The sequence below is a fragment of the Tursiops truncatus genome, chromosome 13 (genome assembly GCF_011762595.2).
Source record: "Tursiops truncatus isolate mTurTru1 chromosome 13, mTurTru1.mat.Y, whole genome shotgun sequence".
NCBI classification, from domain to species: Eukaryota; Metazoa; Chordata; class Mammalia; order Artiodactyla; family Delphinidae; genus Tursiops; species Tursiops truncatus.
In genome coordinates this window covers 28,473,053-28,490,491 of record NC_047046.1, presented here as the reverse complement: position 1 = coordinate 28,490,491, position 17,439 = coordinate 28,473,053, and positions in this window count along the sequence as shown.

The following is a 17,439-nucleotide window of genomic DNA, read 5'->3' as shown; positions in this document are numbered from 1 at the left end:
AGGGAGGGATCACAGCAGGGTGTGCTGAAACTTGAGAGTGGATTTGTTTATTATCCTGGTTGTGGTAACGGCTTCCTGGGTGGAGACTATGTACGTCAAAACTTAAAGTGCCCAAGTATGTGTGGTTTAGTGTATGTCAATCACACCTCAGTAAAGCTATTTTTCTTGTAAAAGTCCACCGTGTCAGCGAGGGCTTCTCTGCCACTGACCCTCTCACTTAAAATTGCATGATGGGGCTTCCCTGGTGGCGCAGTGGTTGAGAGTCCACCTGCCGATGCAGGGGACGCGGGTTCGTGCCCCGGTCCGGGGGGTTCCCACATGCCGCGGAGCGGCTGGGCCCGTGAGCCATGGCCGCTGAGCCTGCACGTCCGGAGCCTGGGCTCCACAACGGGAGAGGCCACAGCGGTGAGAGGCCCGCGTACCACAAAAACAAAAAAAACAAACAAAAAAAAAATTGCATGATGGCCCCCCGGCACTCCACCCTGTTCTCCTCCTCAGTCTCCTCCTAAATCCTTCTCCATAGATTTCTCACTTCCCAATCTAGCATAATTTATTTTTTTACACCGTATTTACTGTCTCTTCCCAGCCATCCCACTACACCGTGAGCTTCCTGAAGGCTCACCGTGACCTCTGTTTTCTTACTGACGAGTCCGTAGCAACCAGAAGAGAACCTGAATGAGGAATGAATGAATGAATGAATGAAGGCTTCTTTGTCTCTCTCCCACATCCTCTGTTAACACAGAATGAGTCCTCATGCCTAAACTTTGAGCTGACAGGAAAAATCCAGAAATAAGTATTTTATCCGTATTTCTCTATTAATTGTGCTAATCATTCAGCCTTTTGGGGTTTCAACGTTCTCACTTACGTTGAGAAATTTTACCAGGCAATCTCCATGATCTAGATGTTGGTTATTTGTAATGTGCTCTCAAAACTAACCTACAGATTCGACAAAATTGGAAAGATTTAGCAAATTATAGTATATTCATGTGCTATAGTTCTATGTAACAACTTTTTAAAATGAAGTAGATTTATATGAACTGATTTGAAAAAAATATCCAAGTCAAATACTGTTAAGCAAAAAGAGATGCTGTCGAAAGATGTGTACGGTGCGATCCAGTATAGTAAAAATACCACAAAACCATGTATGTCACATGCTTGTGGTCAGAGGGACACAGAAGAAGACAGTGCAGTGTGATGGCCAAGCTGTCAGCCGTGGTTACTCCAGGGGGCAGCCAGAGGGCAGGGGAGAGTGTCACTTAATTCATACACTTCAAAACCAGAAGAGTGAAAAAAAAATCTACTTTTTGCATTTTTGTTTTTTCTAAAATTTTCTATTTCCATAAAACTTTTTTTTCTTTAACACTTTTAATGAAACCCTGGCTCCTGACCTCCCATCTCTACTTGTATTAGGAAGGCCTGCCTGACTCAGGCTGCAGAATCAAGTCTCTCAGCACTGTTTCTCTGGGCCTGCGTATCCCATTGAAACCACTAGAGGAGTGGACTGGGCCACGAATGACCAAGAGCCTGAGGCCATCACAACACGTCCCCAGCCAGGCGCCGGAAGCCCAGACAGTCCAAATGCACATGTGGCAAGTCCATGACAAATAGCTTTTCTTTATCGATTTTCCTTACCGAGAAAGGAACCAGGCTTGTAAAACCCAGGACGTACCTTCCAAGGGCTGGCCTAGAAACACTCTCTCCTAACACACTGTCAAGGGCAGAGCACCCTCCCAAACCTCATTACTTTCCAGACAGCAGGGTGGGCTGACTTCATTCCACAGAAGGAAGAACAGGCTCTGGAAACAACCAAGTCCAAGTGTTCCTCGCCGTTGCATTTGATTTCATTTAGATAATTCCTGGAGCGGTGCATCCTCCCTTTCTCACTGACCATTTTGTCTAAAGTAAATGAGCAGGTAATATATCACACTCCTGACTCCAGACAGGTTCCCCAGGAAAAATGCAGTGCAACGAAGCCCCCTTTCATCACTGTACGGTTGCTCTAGCCTGAGGCACACGGCTAATCACACCAGCTTCTAAATTCTGAAGTCACCTACCACCGCCCTGTTGGTGGGTGTTGGGCTTTCACCTGTCCCCATGGCTACAGCCACCACTGGGTGAGAACGGGCTGTGTGGTATGAGGGCACCAGTCCCAAAGGCTTGCTTCATGTTCCACACCTGTGCCAAGCTCCTTGCTGAACTGCATTTACCGTGTTCCCTAAAGTGTGCTCACTCTGGAGGAGAAATAAGTTCCCTCATCCCACAGAATGGAGAAGGGAGGGGAGAAGCGGGGGGCGACTTCCCTGGTGGCGCAGTGGTTAGGAATCCGGCTGCCAATGCAGGAGACACGGGTCTGAGCCCTGGTCCGGGAAGATCCCACATGCCGCAGAGCAACTAAGCCCGTGCGCCACAACTACTGAGCCTGTGCTCTAGAGCCCGTGAGCCACAACTACTGAGCCTGCATGCCACAACTACTGAAGCCCGCGTGCCTAGAGCCCGTGCTCCGCAAAAAGAGAAGCCACTGCAATGAGAAGCCCGTGCACCACAACGAAGAGTAGCCCCCACTCGCCGCAACTAGAGGAAGCCTGTGCACAGCAACGAAGGCCCAATGCAGCCAAAAATAAATAAATAAATTTATTAAAAAAAAAAAGAAGAAGAAGATGGGGTGGGATCACTGGAAAGAGAAGGAGGGAAGTGCAGGTCTGTGATCTAGAAGGCAAGGTTTCCCATTTTTTTATGATCAGCTGGTGGCTATCAGTGTTCATCCGAAATCTACCTGGGCCTGGACAGCAACCATGTTATTATAGCAAGATAATTCAACTTTGGGGTGTTATATTTTCAACAGCAGCATTCACTCCAGCTGAATCCAGCCTCTGAAAGCAACGAGAGCCAGGCCATTTAGAATATTAGACCTTTGTTATAAGCATATGGCGTGCTAAGAAGTCCAATTTCATCAAAGGACAAAAGCCAATGGCTTCATTGATGGAATCCATGTCCTCTTTGGTCATACAGCCTCCCAAAACTTGATCTCCCTTAGATTTGAGGCACCTTAAATATCAGTCTGCAATCTGGACACAAATTACCTGCAATCTCCATTTCTAAACAAGAGAATAAATTAGTTTTAGTATTCTTCCCCCAACCCTCTCTAGACACTACTTCCCTTGATATCTCAAGACTGGCTCCTTTTTTGTTGTTGTTGTTGTTATTTTAGTGTTTATCTCCTCCGATTGCTTTATTTACGGGTGAAGCAAATTGAAGAACAGAGAGGCTTAACGATTGTCCCAGGTCATGGCAGAGTCTAGATTTAAATTCAGGTCATTGGACTTCAAGTTCAGTGTCCCTGCCACCATGTGACAATAAGGCACATTGTAACAGGAACATCAAATAGATTCCATCTTTCATGACAACTCTAATGAATTTGTAGTGGCTGCCTGGATGAATATGTTGAGAAGGAGATTTCAGATTAGAGCTTCAATAGAATAATCTCACTAGAGTCCTATCCTGGGTTTTATAACTTCCTTGGCCAGGAGACGGCTTATCTTCTAACAGGAATGCTGGGGAAACAGAGGTGCTTCAGCAGAATATTTCAAAGGCACCCTTGGACTAGACCTTTGCCAGGTGGCTGTCTTTTCCTCAGCTTGGATGAAGGGAGATGAATGAGGGAAAAAAACTCAGTGGATGACTCTTTCTTGGATGCATTACCTGGTTTCAGGACTTAATGAAGCTCAGGTTCTTGAGGTCTCATCGCAGAAAGAATTCAATGAGAGACAAAGTGATAGTTAAGAAGTGGATTTACTTAGAGAGAAACACACTCCACGGACAGCGTGTGGGCCATCTCAGAAGGTGAGAAAAAGATTCATTGGATCTTTTTTTTTTTCCATTGGATCTTTTAAAGGAAAACTAGAATGGCCTTTCAAGCTGTAATAAAACAACTCATATTATGATGTTTATTATTTGTGTCTATGAGTTTATGCTTACATGTGAATTTTATAGTACATAAGAAGCCATATTATAAAAAGTAAAAGGTGAGTGAAACCATAGGGATACTGAAACATCTGATATTCTACATCTGGGACAAGTTTGTTTCCCACTTGTAGAAGAGGGTGAGCACACCCTTACTGAACTCTGACCATGGACTTGGGGTGCAGATTAGTTGACTTTGTCCTTTTGTCCTTTGAAATTGTTCGTGATGTTTGTTGTACTGTGCTTTGTTTCTCTAATCCACTCTGTGAGCACACAGATGAGTATATAATAGGTATGCTGATTACTTCTGTCTTTCCAGACACATTTCTCATTTTCTTTCATCTTTTCCCCATATCTCATCTGCCAGGCACTTCCTACCTGCGCTGATCACCTAATTTACATCCTTAACCTTTCCTTAGTCCTAACACTTGAATTTATACCTCAGTGGAGCCTTGTCTGCCAAAAAATATCATATCACTTTTTTCAGAGTTTTTTTTTTTTTTTTGTCTTTAAAAGTTGGAAAATAAAATGGCATGGATAAACAACTCTTTTTTAAAATTAATTTATTTTGGCTGCGTTGGGTCTTTGTTGCTGTGCGTAGGCTTTCTCTAGTTGCGGTGAGAGGGAGTTACTCTTCATTGTGGTGCACGGGCTCTAGGCGTGTAGGCTTCAGTAGTTGTGGCACACGGGCTTAGGTGCTCCGTGGCATGTGGGGTCTTCCCGGACCAGGGCTCGAACTCATGTCCCCTGCATTGGCAGGCAGATTCTTAACCACTGCGCCACCAGGGAAGTCCCAAACAACTCTTTCTTAATATGAGATTGATTACAAATCCTCCAGCATCACTGAGGAAATAAAGGAGACTGGAAAGGGCTTACCTTAAGTGCAGATGACACAGTAATTTATTTTAAAAGTGCTGGCTCTTTATCACTTGGGTAAGGTATAGCCTCCCAGCAATTGTTTCCCAGGGTCTAAAAGACTCTCTACAGATACATGACATCAAGAAAATTGTCCCAAGAGACAGAACTTTCAGAGGACAACTGAAGGGGTCCCGAGGGATGTTTGGGGGTGATCTGCAGCAAGTTCCTACACCACATGGCCCCGGTTATGGGGCAGCCACCCCCGTCTCTCCCATGGATTCGCTCAGTGGGCTGCAGGTGCGCAGCGCCTGTTCTCTAAAGACAAGGCTGCCGAGGCCTCCTCTTCCCCTAAAATCCTGTTAGTTGAATTACTTTAGATTTGCTCATGGTGTATCTTTCAACACATTTGGAAATGCCTACGTCTGATGCAGGGTTTGCTGATGCAAATGTTGGAGTTTCATAAGCAACCTGGGAAAATCACAACACAGAGAAGCAACATAAAACCACAGCTTCCAGCTCCACCTTAACTTCAAATAAATAAACAGAGATCCGCGAAACTTAGGCCTGGCCTCTGCTGTTGGGGTGACCGTCAGGGTTACTCACTGGGGTCTGAGCAACCTCCAAAGCAGGCCAGAGCCCCTACCCTGAGAGCGCTCACAGTAGAAAAGGGAAACAAGTGGGCACGGCCGTCCTTCTGAGGGAGAATCAGATGAGGTCAGTTCTCCGGGCCGTGCTGGGCGGTGAGAACCAGCAAGGGTGGCAGCCGCTGCCGGAGAGGCTTTGGGTTCCGTCACAGGGAAACGGAGGCGCATGTAAGCCCTAACTAGACAGGGCGCCTCGGCCCGGCAGGTCCCCCGGGAGCACGGCCTCTGGAGACTTAGGAAGGGACGGGTGCGCGGGGCCCTGCAGGATGAGCTAGACTAAAGCATTGAGGGAGCGGGGAGGGAACACGTGACGTCAGAGCAGGGATGGACCCCACCCCCGAGCACAAGAGACTAGCAGCCCCACCGTGCACCCACGCGAGGAAGCGGAGGGCCGTGGGGACCAGGGGCCCCCGGGATGGGATAGCTCAGCGGTACGCAGCGAATGTTGGCTGTGGTTGCCCCAGAGGAGGGGGGCGGGGGTGCTGGGAGCCTGGGGTGGGAGCAGATTTATGTTTTACCATCTGCATTTTTTAAACATTTGAACACACGGTGGCGTAGGTGGGGAGAGAACCGGGGTCTAGACGTGAGGCCACAGGCTGCTGTCTCCTCCTCAACTTCATCAGAAATGGACTAAAGAAGTGGGACCAAAGGGGCAAAAGAAAGCAAAATTTGGGTGAAGCAAGTGGGGCAGGGGTGTTGGAAGAAATAAGTCTGTTATTTTAATATAAAAGAAATGACAGGGGACTTCCCTAGTGGCGCCGTGGTTAAGAATCCACCTGCCAATGCAGGGAACATGGGTTCGAGCCCTGGTCTGGGAAGATGAAGATCCCACATGCCGTGGAGCAATTGAGCCTGTGAGCCACAACTACTGAGCCCGTGTGCCACAACTACTGAGCCCGTGTGCCACAACTACTGAAGCCCGCACGCCTAGAGCCCGTGCTCCACAACAAGAGAAGCCATCGCAATGAGAAGCCCATGCACCGCAATGAAGAGTAGCCCCCGCTCGCCGCAACTAGAGAAAGCCCGCGTGCAGCAACGAAGACCCAACACAGCCAAAAATAAGTAAATAAATAAATTTATAAATTTGTAAAAAAAAAAAAAAGACAGGTATATTACAGGTTGCTCATGAAAACTGTAATTTATCAAAAACAAACATTCCTCAAAAAAAGAGAAACAATAATATCGAAATAATTTTCAAAATTTGTGCTGCTTTTCTAGGCCACATAATTCAGCATTCAAAAGAAGGAGAGCGAAGATTATTGAAATCACATCTCCAAGGCAGATTCAACTTCTTGAAAGAAAACGTGTGCTCATACCAGTGAGGGCCAGGATTCTCAGCAGGTGACCGTAGTCGTCAGACAACAGACACCCCGGGACATCCCGGGCTGACCCAGGGCAGCACAGGAAGACCCCCAACCCACTTCTGAGCCCGGGACTCCCCGGCGCGGTGCCTGTGGTTATCTTCCAAGCGGGACACCAGCTGGGAGGGAAAGTGGTCTGTTGGGTCACTTGATAAAGTGTGTGTTGGAGAATTTTCCACGGAGCATATTTTGCAGGGCCGTTGGGGAGGGAGAAAAAAAAACAGTGTCACTCCTACAGACATTCTGGGGGCAAAGGCCTGTTCTGTGAAGACGCACACGGCCCACAGGCCCCCGCGAAGGACAAGACGCGGGTCTACAAATGCGCACGACCGAGAGACCAGGAGGCTCCCAGCTTGTCCCAGACGCAGGCTTTCCTCGCCCGCACTGGGAGGCCTGCAGAGGCAACAACAGCCCGAGGGAGGATTCAGGAGAGTGAAGAGTCTGTTCTCTCTTCCTCCCAGTCTCATTGTCAGATGGGGCTTCACTGGCCGTTTCTCTGGGGCCATCTCTCAGGGATGCTTCAGCTCACTATGTCCACCACCTATTTTTACAAATAGTTTTATTGGGAACATGAGCCCTCTCCTTCCCTTACCTACTGTCCAGGGTGGCTTTCACGTACAGGGACCGAGTGGGGTGGTGGCAGAAAACACACAGCCTGCCAAACTGAAGATGCTGACTCTCTGGCCAGCCGCTGGCCGAGAGGCTGGCACCAGGCCGCCTGGTCGGCTTCTACTTGATTAAAACCCCCCACCTGTCCCAGGCTTTGCCTCTCCCTCCGCTTTTGGTGCTGCAGACGTGGGGGTCCCTGCAAGGATGGCAGCCCGGGTGCCCTTCCCGCAGGAGACAGACAGAAAGAAACGCGTCCTCTTTCATCTCATCTGACTGCCGTTGGCATTGGCGGGGTCACATTCATCCACGGGCACCAGGGGTGTACCTGGGTGGGCACTGAGGAGCCAGTCACTTTAAACAAGAAGTTTGGAGGAGAGCATCTCCTGGGCCATGAGCTGCCCATTGGTCCTGGCGTGGGCTCAGCGTGACCACTTCACTCACAGGAAGGGACACGGAGGCCTGGAGGAGTTCCTTGGGGGCTGCTCCACCCTCTGCCTGTTTGTGCCACAACACCTCCCCATTTTCGGTGTTAAAGGGGGCGCCTGCATATATTCTAACTTTGGATAAAGGGCACGTTGAGATTTGGCAACTTAAGGTTTTTCTCTGGAGCAAATTTAAATCCCCCGATTAATCATCTGTCAAATCATCCATGCCTAGCAGAGAGGTGGGTCCAATTCACATGCTCCTGAAAGGAGCTTGGCTGGTCCAAAAGCTCTGGAGTGAATTTTCAGATCAGCACCAGGGGCCTGGCAGTGTCCTTCTTGCTAAAAACAAAGACTTGATTTCCTACCAAAATTAAAACTTTCATGGGAACAAAGGGTAACATAAGATTTACAAAGCTTTTAGTTTTCTTGTTAATAAAAGTGTATTTAATGTTAAAATTATCACGATTAATAGTGTTTTTCTTGAACTGGTGAAGCTGACCCACTGGACAGGAATGCAGAGTTTATAGCGTTGGATGTTAAAAACACTTTTCAATCATTATTGGCCCTAAAACCAAAGCTATAAACACCCTATGTCGGAAAATATATTCTGCTTTCTGCCTTACGTTTAATTCCAATGGAGATGGAATGTTGGATAAGAACTTCTTGGTTATTGATGAGCAGGAAATTTTAACTTTCCAGAAAGAGAAATTTCTTTCTGTTTATAAACGTTTATATAAATGATTTACTCAAGACATACATAATACAGAATGCTGAAAGACAGAGAAAAGCATTAAAATATTAAAGCATTTAATTCTGATTTAGTAAATTCTTTAACAATTCTTATGGGCCAGATTCCTTCACAAACATCCTGACTTCAATCATCACAGAACCCTTGTGAAATGGGCAGATGAGTCCATTTTACAGATGGGAAAACAGAATCTCATTAAATTTGTCCAAGGTCATATGCTACTAAGTAGACTTCTCATTAAATCACACTGATTCAAAACAGATTTTATAAAATCCAAACATGAGGAAAATCCAGAAATGTAATATCCAAAAGCCAAAAGAATTTAGGTGCCATTTGTTTTTATTCTCTTAATTAATATTTCCGAATTCATATTGTAAGGATTGCAAAGCGTTAGTGCAAAGCATCAAAGAAAAAGGGACTCTGCCACTGTTAACTGTTACTGTCACTACCTGAGAGCACAGTATGGGAAGGAACGCAGAAAGCCTTTCAACTGTTTTCAGGGTCTGTTTTGCAGGGTCAGGCAAAGAGGCTGGAGGAGATTCTGGCCCCACTGCTGGCTGGTGAGCGCCCTCTAGTGGCACTTTGTGAAAGTTCACTGGGGCCTTAACATTCTGGGGGGATTCCACCCCCATTAGGAATAGGAAAGCTATGGCTCATTCTCGCCCAGAACTGCACTGTTGAAAAATGCACACACAATACCACCGAAAATTCATCAATGAGGCGCTCTAGGAAAGAACAAATCAACAGGCAAGTACGTAAGCAAAGCACCACGTGGATACAGCCCCTTCCCTGCCCCACTACCCCCGGGGCCAGGCGGTAATCTGGCCAGCAACCAGATTTGGAGACAATGAGGCTGTCACTGGTTGTGGAAATAATAAAACCAAATTTGAAACGGGCTAAAATCGCCTCAAATCTCGGTAGCAACAGAGCATGTCTTCAGCAACAAAAAAATGCCTTTCATTTAAACAAATACCTTATTTCCTTTCTACCAGTTCTGAACTACTACTTTACCATTAAATAGCCCCTGAATTTGTTTTTCTTTTCACAAAGGTAAATTCAATTTTTTAACATGAAAATTATCTTAGACCTCCCATTTAGATTCCTATATTCACAGTTTGTTGTAATTTATTTATTTAAAGTTTAAACCTATGTTTAAATTCCTGTGTATTTTTTTATTAAACAAATAGAGTTTTTTAAAAACACCAGGCAGTGATTTTTTTCTCTTGAGAAAAAAAAAAGATTGTTTTTAACCATTCTAAAATTCTAAAATGTCTTTTTAAAGCTATAGACAACATGTACCCTAAAATTCCACAAGGTAAGAGAGAAAAGGGAGATAAAATAGGAGAATTTTTAGCAAATTATACAATTTTCAGGAAATAGAAACATGGCATATCAGGTAGAGGAGAAGCTAGCTTCATTTTCTAACTTTTATCTACATACCTTTCCCATCAGAACTTAAGGTCGAAAACCACGTCCCCCCTCTCTGTTGCTTCTACAGTGACTGTGTGATGCCATTTGAAGTTCTCAGCAAAAAGATGCATAATTGGGAAAATCCTAATTTTAGTCGTTCTCTGCTGCTCTCTTACTGCTGTGAGCAATCCATTCCTTTTCCTGTGGTCTGTAGTCTATATACGAGGTTTTCCACCTTTTTATACCATTTAATGTTAGTTCTTATACAATGCTTTTTTAGCTACAAATGTTGCAACACACTATTTTTATATATGTACATTCCAATAAGTATGCCTATATTTATAGCTTATCATAGATTATTTTCTTTTTTTGTTTTGGACCTTTTTAAGCAATTTTCTTTAAGAAAAAAAAAAAATCAGGGCTTCCCTGGTGGCGCAGTGGTTGAGAGTCCGCCTGCCGATGCAGGGGACACAGGTTCGTGCCCCGGTCCGGGAAGATCCCACATGCTGCGGAGCGGCTGGGCCCGTGAGCCATGGCCGCTGAGCCTGCGCATCCGGAGCCTGTGCTCCTCAGCGAGAGAGGCCACAACAGTAAGAGGCCTGCGTACCACAAAAAAAATAAAAATAAAAAGTCATCGCTTGAGGTGAGGTCAGGATGCACCCATGTCACGCCTGCTCCTTTTTGAAACAGCATTTCGAGGCTGCCAGCGTTTCCAGCAATCCTGTGACTCAGCAATTCCTGACTGAGAATCTTTTCTCTGTTTTTCTTAATTAAGTAAATGAGAGACTCATAAGCAAGCAGCTTGGCATCCTATTTTCTGTCCCCAACAGAAAAATAATTAGAACCATTTTCCTTCCTTTTCCTGAGCTACCTTTCAAAATGTGTAAACTAACGTGGCCATCCGTCTAGTTATATGTGTGTGTGTGTGTGCGTGTGTAATTGCACGTGTCTGTTTGCAGTTTTCATCAAGAGGCCTTCTGAGGAAGAAACCAATGACACTGAAATCAATGCTTTTCCTTCACCCTGATTCCACACGCCACCACGACCAGGTGTAAACGTCTGTGTGTGTGTGGACTGCAGGGCAGGCAATGAAGAAGAAGACCATCAGAAATGCACTCACGTTAGGATTTTATTCTGACTCTCTCCTTCCATCCCAAAAGGCACAGAGCATCCCCCTCACCTCCACCCTGCACCCCAAGAACTGTGTGGGGAGAGTTCCCACCACTGGGTCCCCTTCCACTTCTAGACAAGCAGCCGTAAGTGGTGTCCAGTCACTTGGGAATTTCTTACCCTAAGAAACTCAGGAGATGGATTGTCCACGACACTCCTGACCAGGCTCCTGGGGCCTGAGCCCCAAAGACTCAAATGGGGGGTTCCCCTAGGTCCAGCCCCAGCCCCCTCTTCCCTCACATCGCATCCATACCCCCCTGGGGACCATCGCTCCCAAATGCCCATCTCCAGGCCAGGCCTTTACACGGAGTCCCCAACCCAAGGCCCAGCAGGCGGAGATCTCAGAAGCACCTCCAACTCCATGTGGCCAAAGGGAACCAGGTCTTCATGGGATCACATGTGTCTCCTGCACCTGGGAAGAGCACAACCATCCTTCCAGAGGGACAATCTAGAAACTGGGGTGTAATCATTAGAAACTCCCTCTTCCCTACCTGACGCAGTCAACTCATCACCAGATGCTGTCAATTTAAATCCCTAAACACCTCCAGACTCCCCTCACTTTCTCCACCAGCACAGCCCCCTCCCCAGTCCAAGCTACAACTGTCACCCATGTGGGCAACCCGCTACGTCCGCCCAGATCCACCCTTGCCCTCCAAACCCTGGTGCTGCTGACCCACGTGTTCTGCTGCTGGACCCCCTCATGTGACCTGCATGCCTAGTGTGGCCACGTGTGACTCTCCCTTCCTACTTCTGACGCACTGCCTGTCCGTGCCCCTCGATCCTGCCTTCTTCCCACTCCATTTCTCAGCTCCAGAATCCTCCCCTATAAATGTCCTTCCCTCCACCCTCCTGGACCCTCCCAGCGACTTCTCTGCCTGGAGCTCGTCACAGTTGGTAAGTGCACACTGACGGGGGTGGGGGGGGGGGGTCCTAGAAGGAAGGGTGGAGCCTGCTTTGCTCAGCATTGTACGCCTACCATCCAACACAGGGTCTAGAATGTAACTGTTGCAGGATTAATATTGGTTGAAAATTATTTTTTATGAGTGAAGTGTAGAGTTCATAAAAAAAAAAAAAAAAAAACCCGCTTTGCTAACAGGTGCAGAGTAAGGAGACAGCGTTACTGACTTTTCTGTTGTAAAAGCACCGTACCACCCAACACACAGACCAGAGAGAAAACTTCGTTTTTCAAATTTTCAGGAGAAAAGTATTGATTCTTCAGTAAATGCCAAGCCTTAGGTGCATTGTGCTAAGTGCTAAACATGCAGTATTTCATTGAATAAATTCAGACACACGAACATTTGGGGGCATCGATCAGGAGGCCCAGCAGGGATGCTGCGCTCTCTGACCTGTATCATCACAGGTGGTTACAACAACGCTTTGGGACAGGAATGCTCTCGGTCTGATGAGTAGTGGAAAGGAAGCTTGGGAAGTTCAAGAGCGGCTATGCTCACCAGCCAGGGAGGTGGCCCAGCCCGCGTGTAACCCTGATGATCAGACCATCTGACTCGACCTTCCAGCCTCACTCCAATGCGACAGTGGCCCAAATTGTGGCAAATTATATAGAAATGTGTATCTCATACTGCTACCCAGACTCCCCGGCAGGCTGATCCCCAGCAGATGATCTAAAATATTTTACTCCCTAATTAGTGTTTTCAACAAGTATCTACAGGAGAAGAGGACAAGAGTCCTCATGGGCCCCAGCTAAACAATTTAAGCAGACCCATTTCCTCCCCCCAGACTCCCACAGTCCCACCCAGGGCCGCACAGGACCGGCCGCCATTGCCTTTGCAGGTTGCCTCTACCCTCGGCCGTCCACCAGGAGTTATAAGTTAAACCTGCACTTATATGTTTCTAGCAATTTGCTTCCCAGGCTCAAACACTGAGTTTTTAAAACTCTTTTCAACTTACCCAAAAATCTGCAGGAAAGTTAGTATTTTTCTTCTCGCTAGACTGCTAACTTGGCAATTCGCTCTCAATATTGGACCGGGTACAAAGAGACCAATTCAAAGCATACATTTATTCAGGTCTGAAGCTGAAACACCTTTGGAATGCTCACTTTTTGGCATTCTGAGTAGGGCTAAAAATTTTTTTTATATTAAAATGTCCCCATAAAAAACAATGTTTCTTTAAAATCCAGGATGGTTCATAAATGCCCTGTGTACTTTAGTGATATTTTTGACCAATTTTTAAATGAATAAGTTGAAATAGATGAAAGGATTCAAGAAAAAAATAGCATTTCAAGAGGCTTCTTTTCAAAGCTAAGCTTGTCTTAGTGAAACCCTTAGGAAGAAGCGTTTGTCTGTGAAAGATACAGGGCTGGACGCTCACCACACACGCTCTGCACCCAAGTTCAAAGCCCTAGGGCTAAACTGTGTATTTCACTGTATCAATATCCCTCAATTCACAGCCGAACTCTCCCGATTTTGGACATATGCCCAAATTTCTGTCATTGTTTTTACTACTTGCTCTATTAGGACCTTTTCCAAATATCATCTCTGACAAAGGAGAAAATAAACATGTTTTTCCAACATGCAACCTTAATTCTCTACCCCTTGTAATATTTGTTACAAATCTCAGGCCAAGCCAGCTGGTTGACCAGAAGCCTATGTTGTTTCTGCTGCTGGAAATCTTTCTGTAATTATTCTACTTTCCTGCCTCAAGTAGAGCAGTTTCTAATGTAATACAAACAAGAATATTCCAAAATTTCATTTTTCATGGGTTATTTAGGAACACAATCACATTACCCCATAGAAACCCAATTAGAAATGGTTGATTTTTCAAGCCAGTCTGTGAACGATGATTCACTCATAACACACCAGGGTGACATGCATTATAGTGGAGGCTGCCTGTCCCACGTCCCCTCACAGGAGGGACTTGTGATCACTCTCACCTATGCTTAGTTGAAAGGCTACAAAAGGGGTGAACCCAGTTCAGATGTGAAAGAATTTGACCACAGACAGCCAACCCAGACTGCTCCCTGAGTCCTGATTCCCTATTATTCTGGCCTTGGGATCATTCAAAAATGTCCACTCAACAAATCCTTAGCCCTGACTGTGGCCATGATGCTGCAGGGGCCGGTCACCTGGTTGTGTCTTCCCCGTCCACGGTCTGCGCACCGTTCCAGCTCACTGCTGACCGACACACTGATCTACCACAGAACTTCACCAATGCCTGGTACCCAAACTAGAAATCCATCCTGTCATTCAAAAGACATGTACAGAGGTGCACTACCTGGGGATGGATATATCAATAGAAACACGAATATGACGTGGTTAGACCTGTGAAAACTGCCAGTGCCCCTGCTTCAAATAAATATTACCTCCTAACTTACCAGTGATTTGATGGAGAACGATCTAAAGTGGTTGTTATGAGTCAGACTCTGCACCCAGGATGCCTGCAACCCTGGCTCTGTCACTTGCTGCCATCTGTGATTTGGAAAGTTCTAGAAACGTCTCTGGGTCCCATTTTCTTATCTGCAACATGGGACTAGTAATAGTGTCTACCTGGTAGGATTGTTGTGAAGAGTAGATTATTATTTCATGTCATTGGTTAAACAGGGCCTGGTACATGGTATGTACTCAGTAAATGTCAGCTATCAGAGTTATTATTCATTAGCATTAAAATGGGTTTCAAATACTTATGACATAATAATGATAAGTGAAGAAGAAGAGAATTAGAAAATAAATAATGCATACAATATCACCATATCAAAGAACAGAAAACCTTATGTATGGAAGGAATTTTATGTTGGAAAAATGCAGCCAAATATTTTCTTTTTTTCTTTTCTCTAGCTTCTGGGATCTTAGTTCCCCGAACCAGGGATTGAACCTGACCTCTTGGCAGTGAGAGCATGGAGTCCTAACCACTGGACTGCCAGGGAGTTCCCCAGCCAAATATTTTCAGTGGTGTCTTGCAGTGGAAAGACAGTGGGAAGTTTTTTCTTCTTTTCTCTGCTGTTAAAAGATAAACTGAGGCGACTTCCCTGGTGATCCGGTGGGTAAGACTCCACGCTCCCAATGCAGGGGGCCCGGGTTCGATCCCCGCTCGGAGAACTAGACACCATATGCATGCCGCAACTAAGAGTCTGCATGCCACAACTAAAGACCCCACATGCCACTACAAAGATCCCGCGTGCCGCAAATAAGACCCAGCGCAGCCAAAATAAATAAATAGTTTTTTTAAAAAAAATAAACTGAGGCGTATTAACATTTTAAAGAGTTTATTTGAGCAAAAATCGATTCAGACCAGATAGCATCCAATCCAGCTGATAGAAGGGAGGTCTGAGGAGCTAGCTGTACAAAATGAAAGACTCTTCCAGGCAGAAGGGAGCAGGACAAAGAAGTTATCCCAGGCAGGAAAGCGGGTTGGTTACTTTCCCTTAGGGGATGGTGGGGGCCTATCCAGCAGGTGTCTGGTGAGGATTCCATTTCTGGTAAAGCCACAACCATAATTAAGTCTCGGTTTGCACGTGGGGCTTAGCATAAGCAACTTCATTTGGGGCCTGTTGTCTTGTTTTAACACTATATTCCAAAGATTTTCCCCACAAAATTAAATTGATTGTATAATTTTTACCGTGTTTTAAGAAAATAGAAACCATGTCTGCTGACCTCTACGTAAAATAATAAAGCTATTTCGCATTAAAAGAAAAATCCGATGTTTCAAGGTATACATCCTCTGCACTCCCAGTTCCCTTTAAAGCTGATCATATCGGTCACTTTCTGCTTTGTTTGTCAATACAGGGCACCCAGTGCTGCAGCATCGAGATACAGGAGAAAAACTTAATGACATGTAACAGTCTGAATTCCTAATGCGAACTTGGTCAATCTCCGATGCCCAGAAGACCATCTGTCTCCCTTTAATGTCTCGGATCACCATCTATATGTTTCAGACTTATCACTCCAGCCCTAATGCATCTGCCAAACACATGAATATTTAAATATCTAAAAAGACCACATCAACAAAAAAAGTGACCGATTTACAGCTGGGGGGGTTTCCTTTGGTTACGCATTTCCCCGCACAGGGGCTGAGGGCTCAAATTCATTTCACCGGGAGGGACTGAAGTCCCCAAAAGAAAGAACCTCCATCGTAACAAGAGTTAAGGCTTGTTGAGAGCCTGCATCATCCCAGGCCCTGGGCTGTGTGTCTGACATATCTCATTTCGCCCTCATTACAGCTCTGTGAGGTATGAAATATTATTCACCTGTGATATTGTGATTAAATATATATTTGGTCTCCCTCCTGGTTCCTGGCACAGAGCTCCTAAAACCCTTGGAATTTCCTAAGTGATAAGAGCCATAAAGGTGTCTTCTGTTATTCATCACGAGCTCTTTTCAACTACACTAGAGTGTAAGTTAATGGAGTGGTTTTTGGAAAGGCCCCTAAGGATGGAGGCTGGTTGCCAGGGTAACCAAGGGAGTGGTTAGAGCGTTGGAACCTTCAGCCTCTATCCCCTGACCTCCAGCGGGAGAGGGGCTGGAGATTGAGTTAGTCACCAATGGCTAATGATTCCATCAGTCATGCCTGAGTAATGAAGCCTCCATAAAACCCAAAAAGACTGGATTGGAGAGCTTCCACGTTGGTGAACACGTGGAGATTGGGCGGCACCTGGAGGGCATGGAAGCTCCATCCCCCTCCCACACACCTTGCCCTGGGCATCTCTTCTGGCTGGTCCCAAGTTTTATCCTTTAAAATAAACTGGTAATCTTTTTCGTTATATTCACTAGTTTGTTGTATTTTTTAGATTCCACATATAAGTGATATCATACAGTATTTGCCTTTCTCTGTCTGACTTATTTCACTGAGATAATACCCTCCAAGTCCATCCATGTTGCTGCAAATGGCAAAATTTCATTCTGGGGAGAGTGGGAATGCGGAGGGCTTATTTATGCCTGAATAAGCTAATACCTAAATAGCTTATTCAGGTATAAAATAAGCTACAAGCATATATTGTACAACATGGGGAATATAGCAAATATTTCATAATAACTATAAATAGTGTGAATCACTATATTGTACACCTGGAACTTATATACTATACACATAACTATACTTCAATAAAAAACAAATAAAATTTTAAAAACCTGGTAATCTGGTGAGTAAGCTGTTTGAGGTCTGTGAGCCACTGTGGGAAATCAGTCAAGCCCAAGGAGGGAGTCGTGGGACCCTCTGATCTGCAGCCAGTCAGTCAGAAGCACCTGAATTTGGGATTGGCTGGCGTCTGAAGTGGGGACAATCTTGTAGGACTGAGCCCTGAA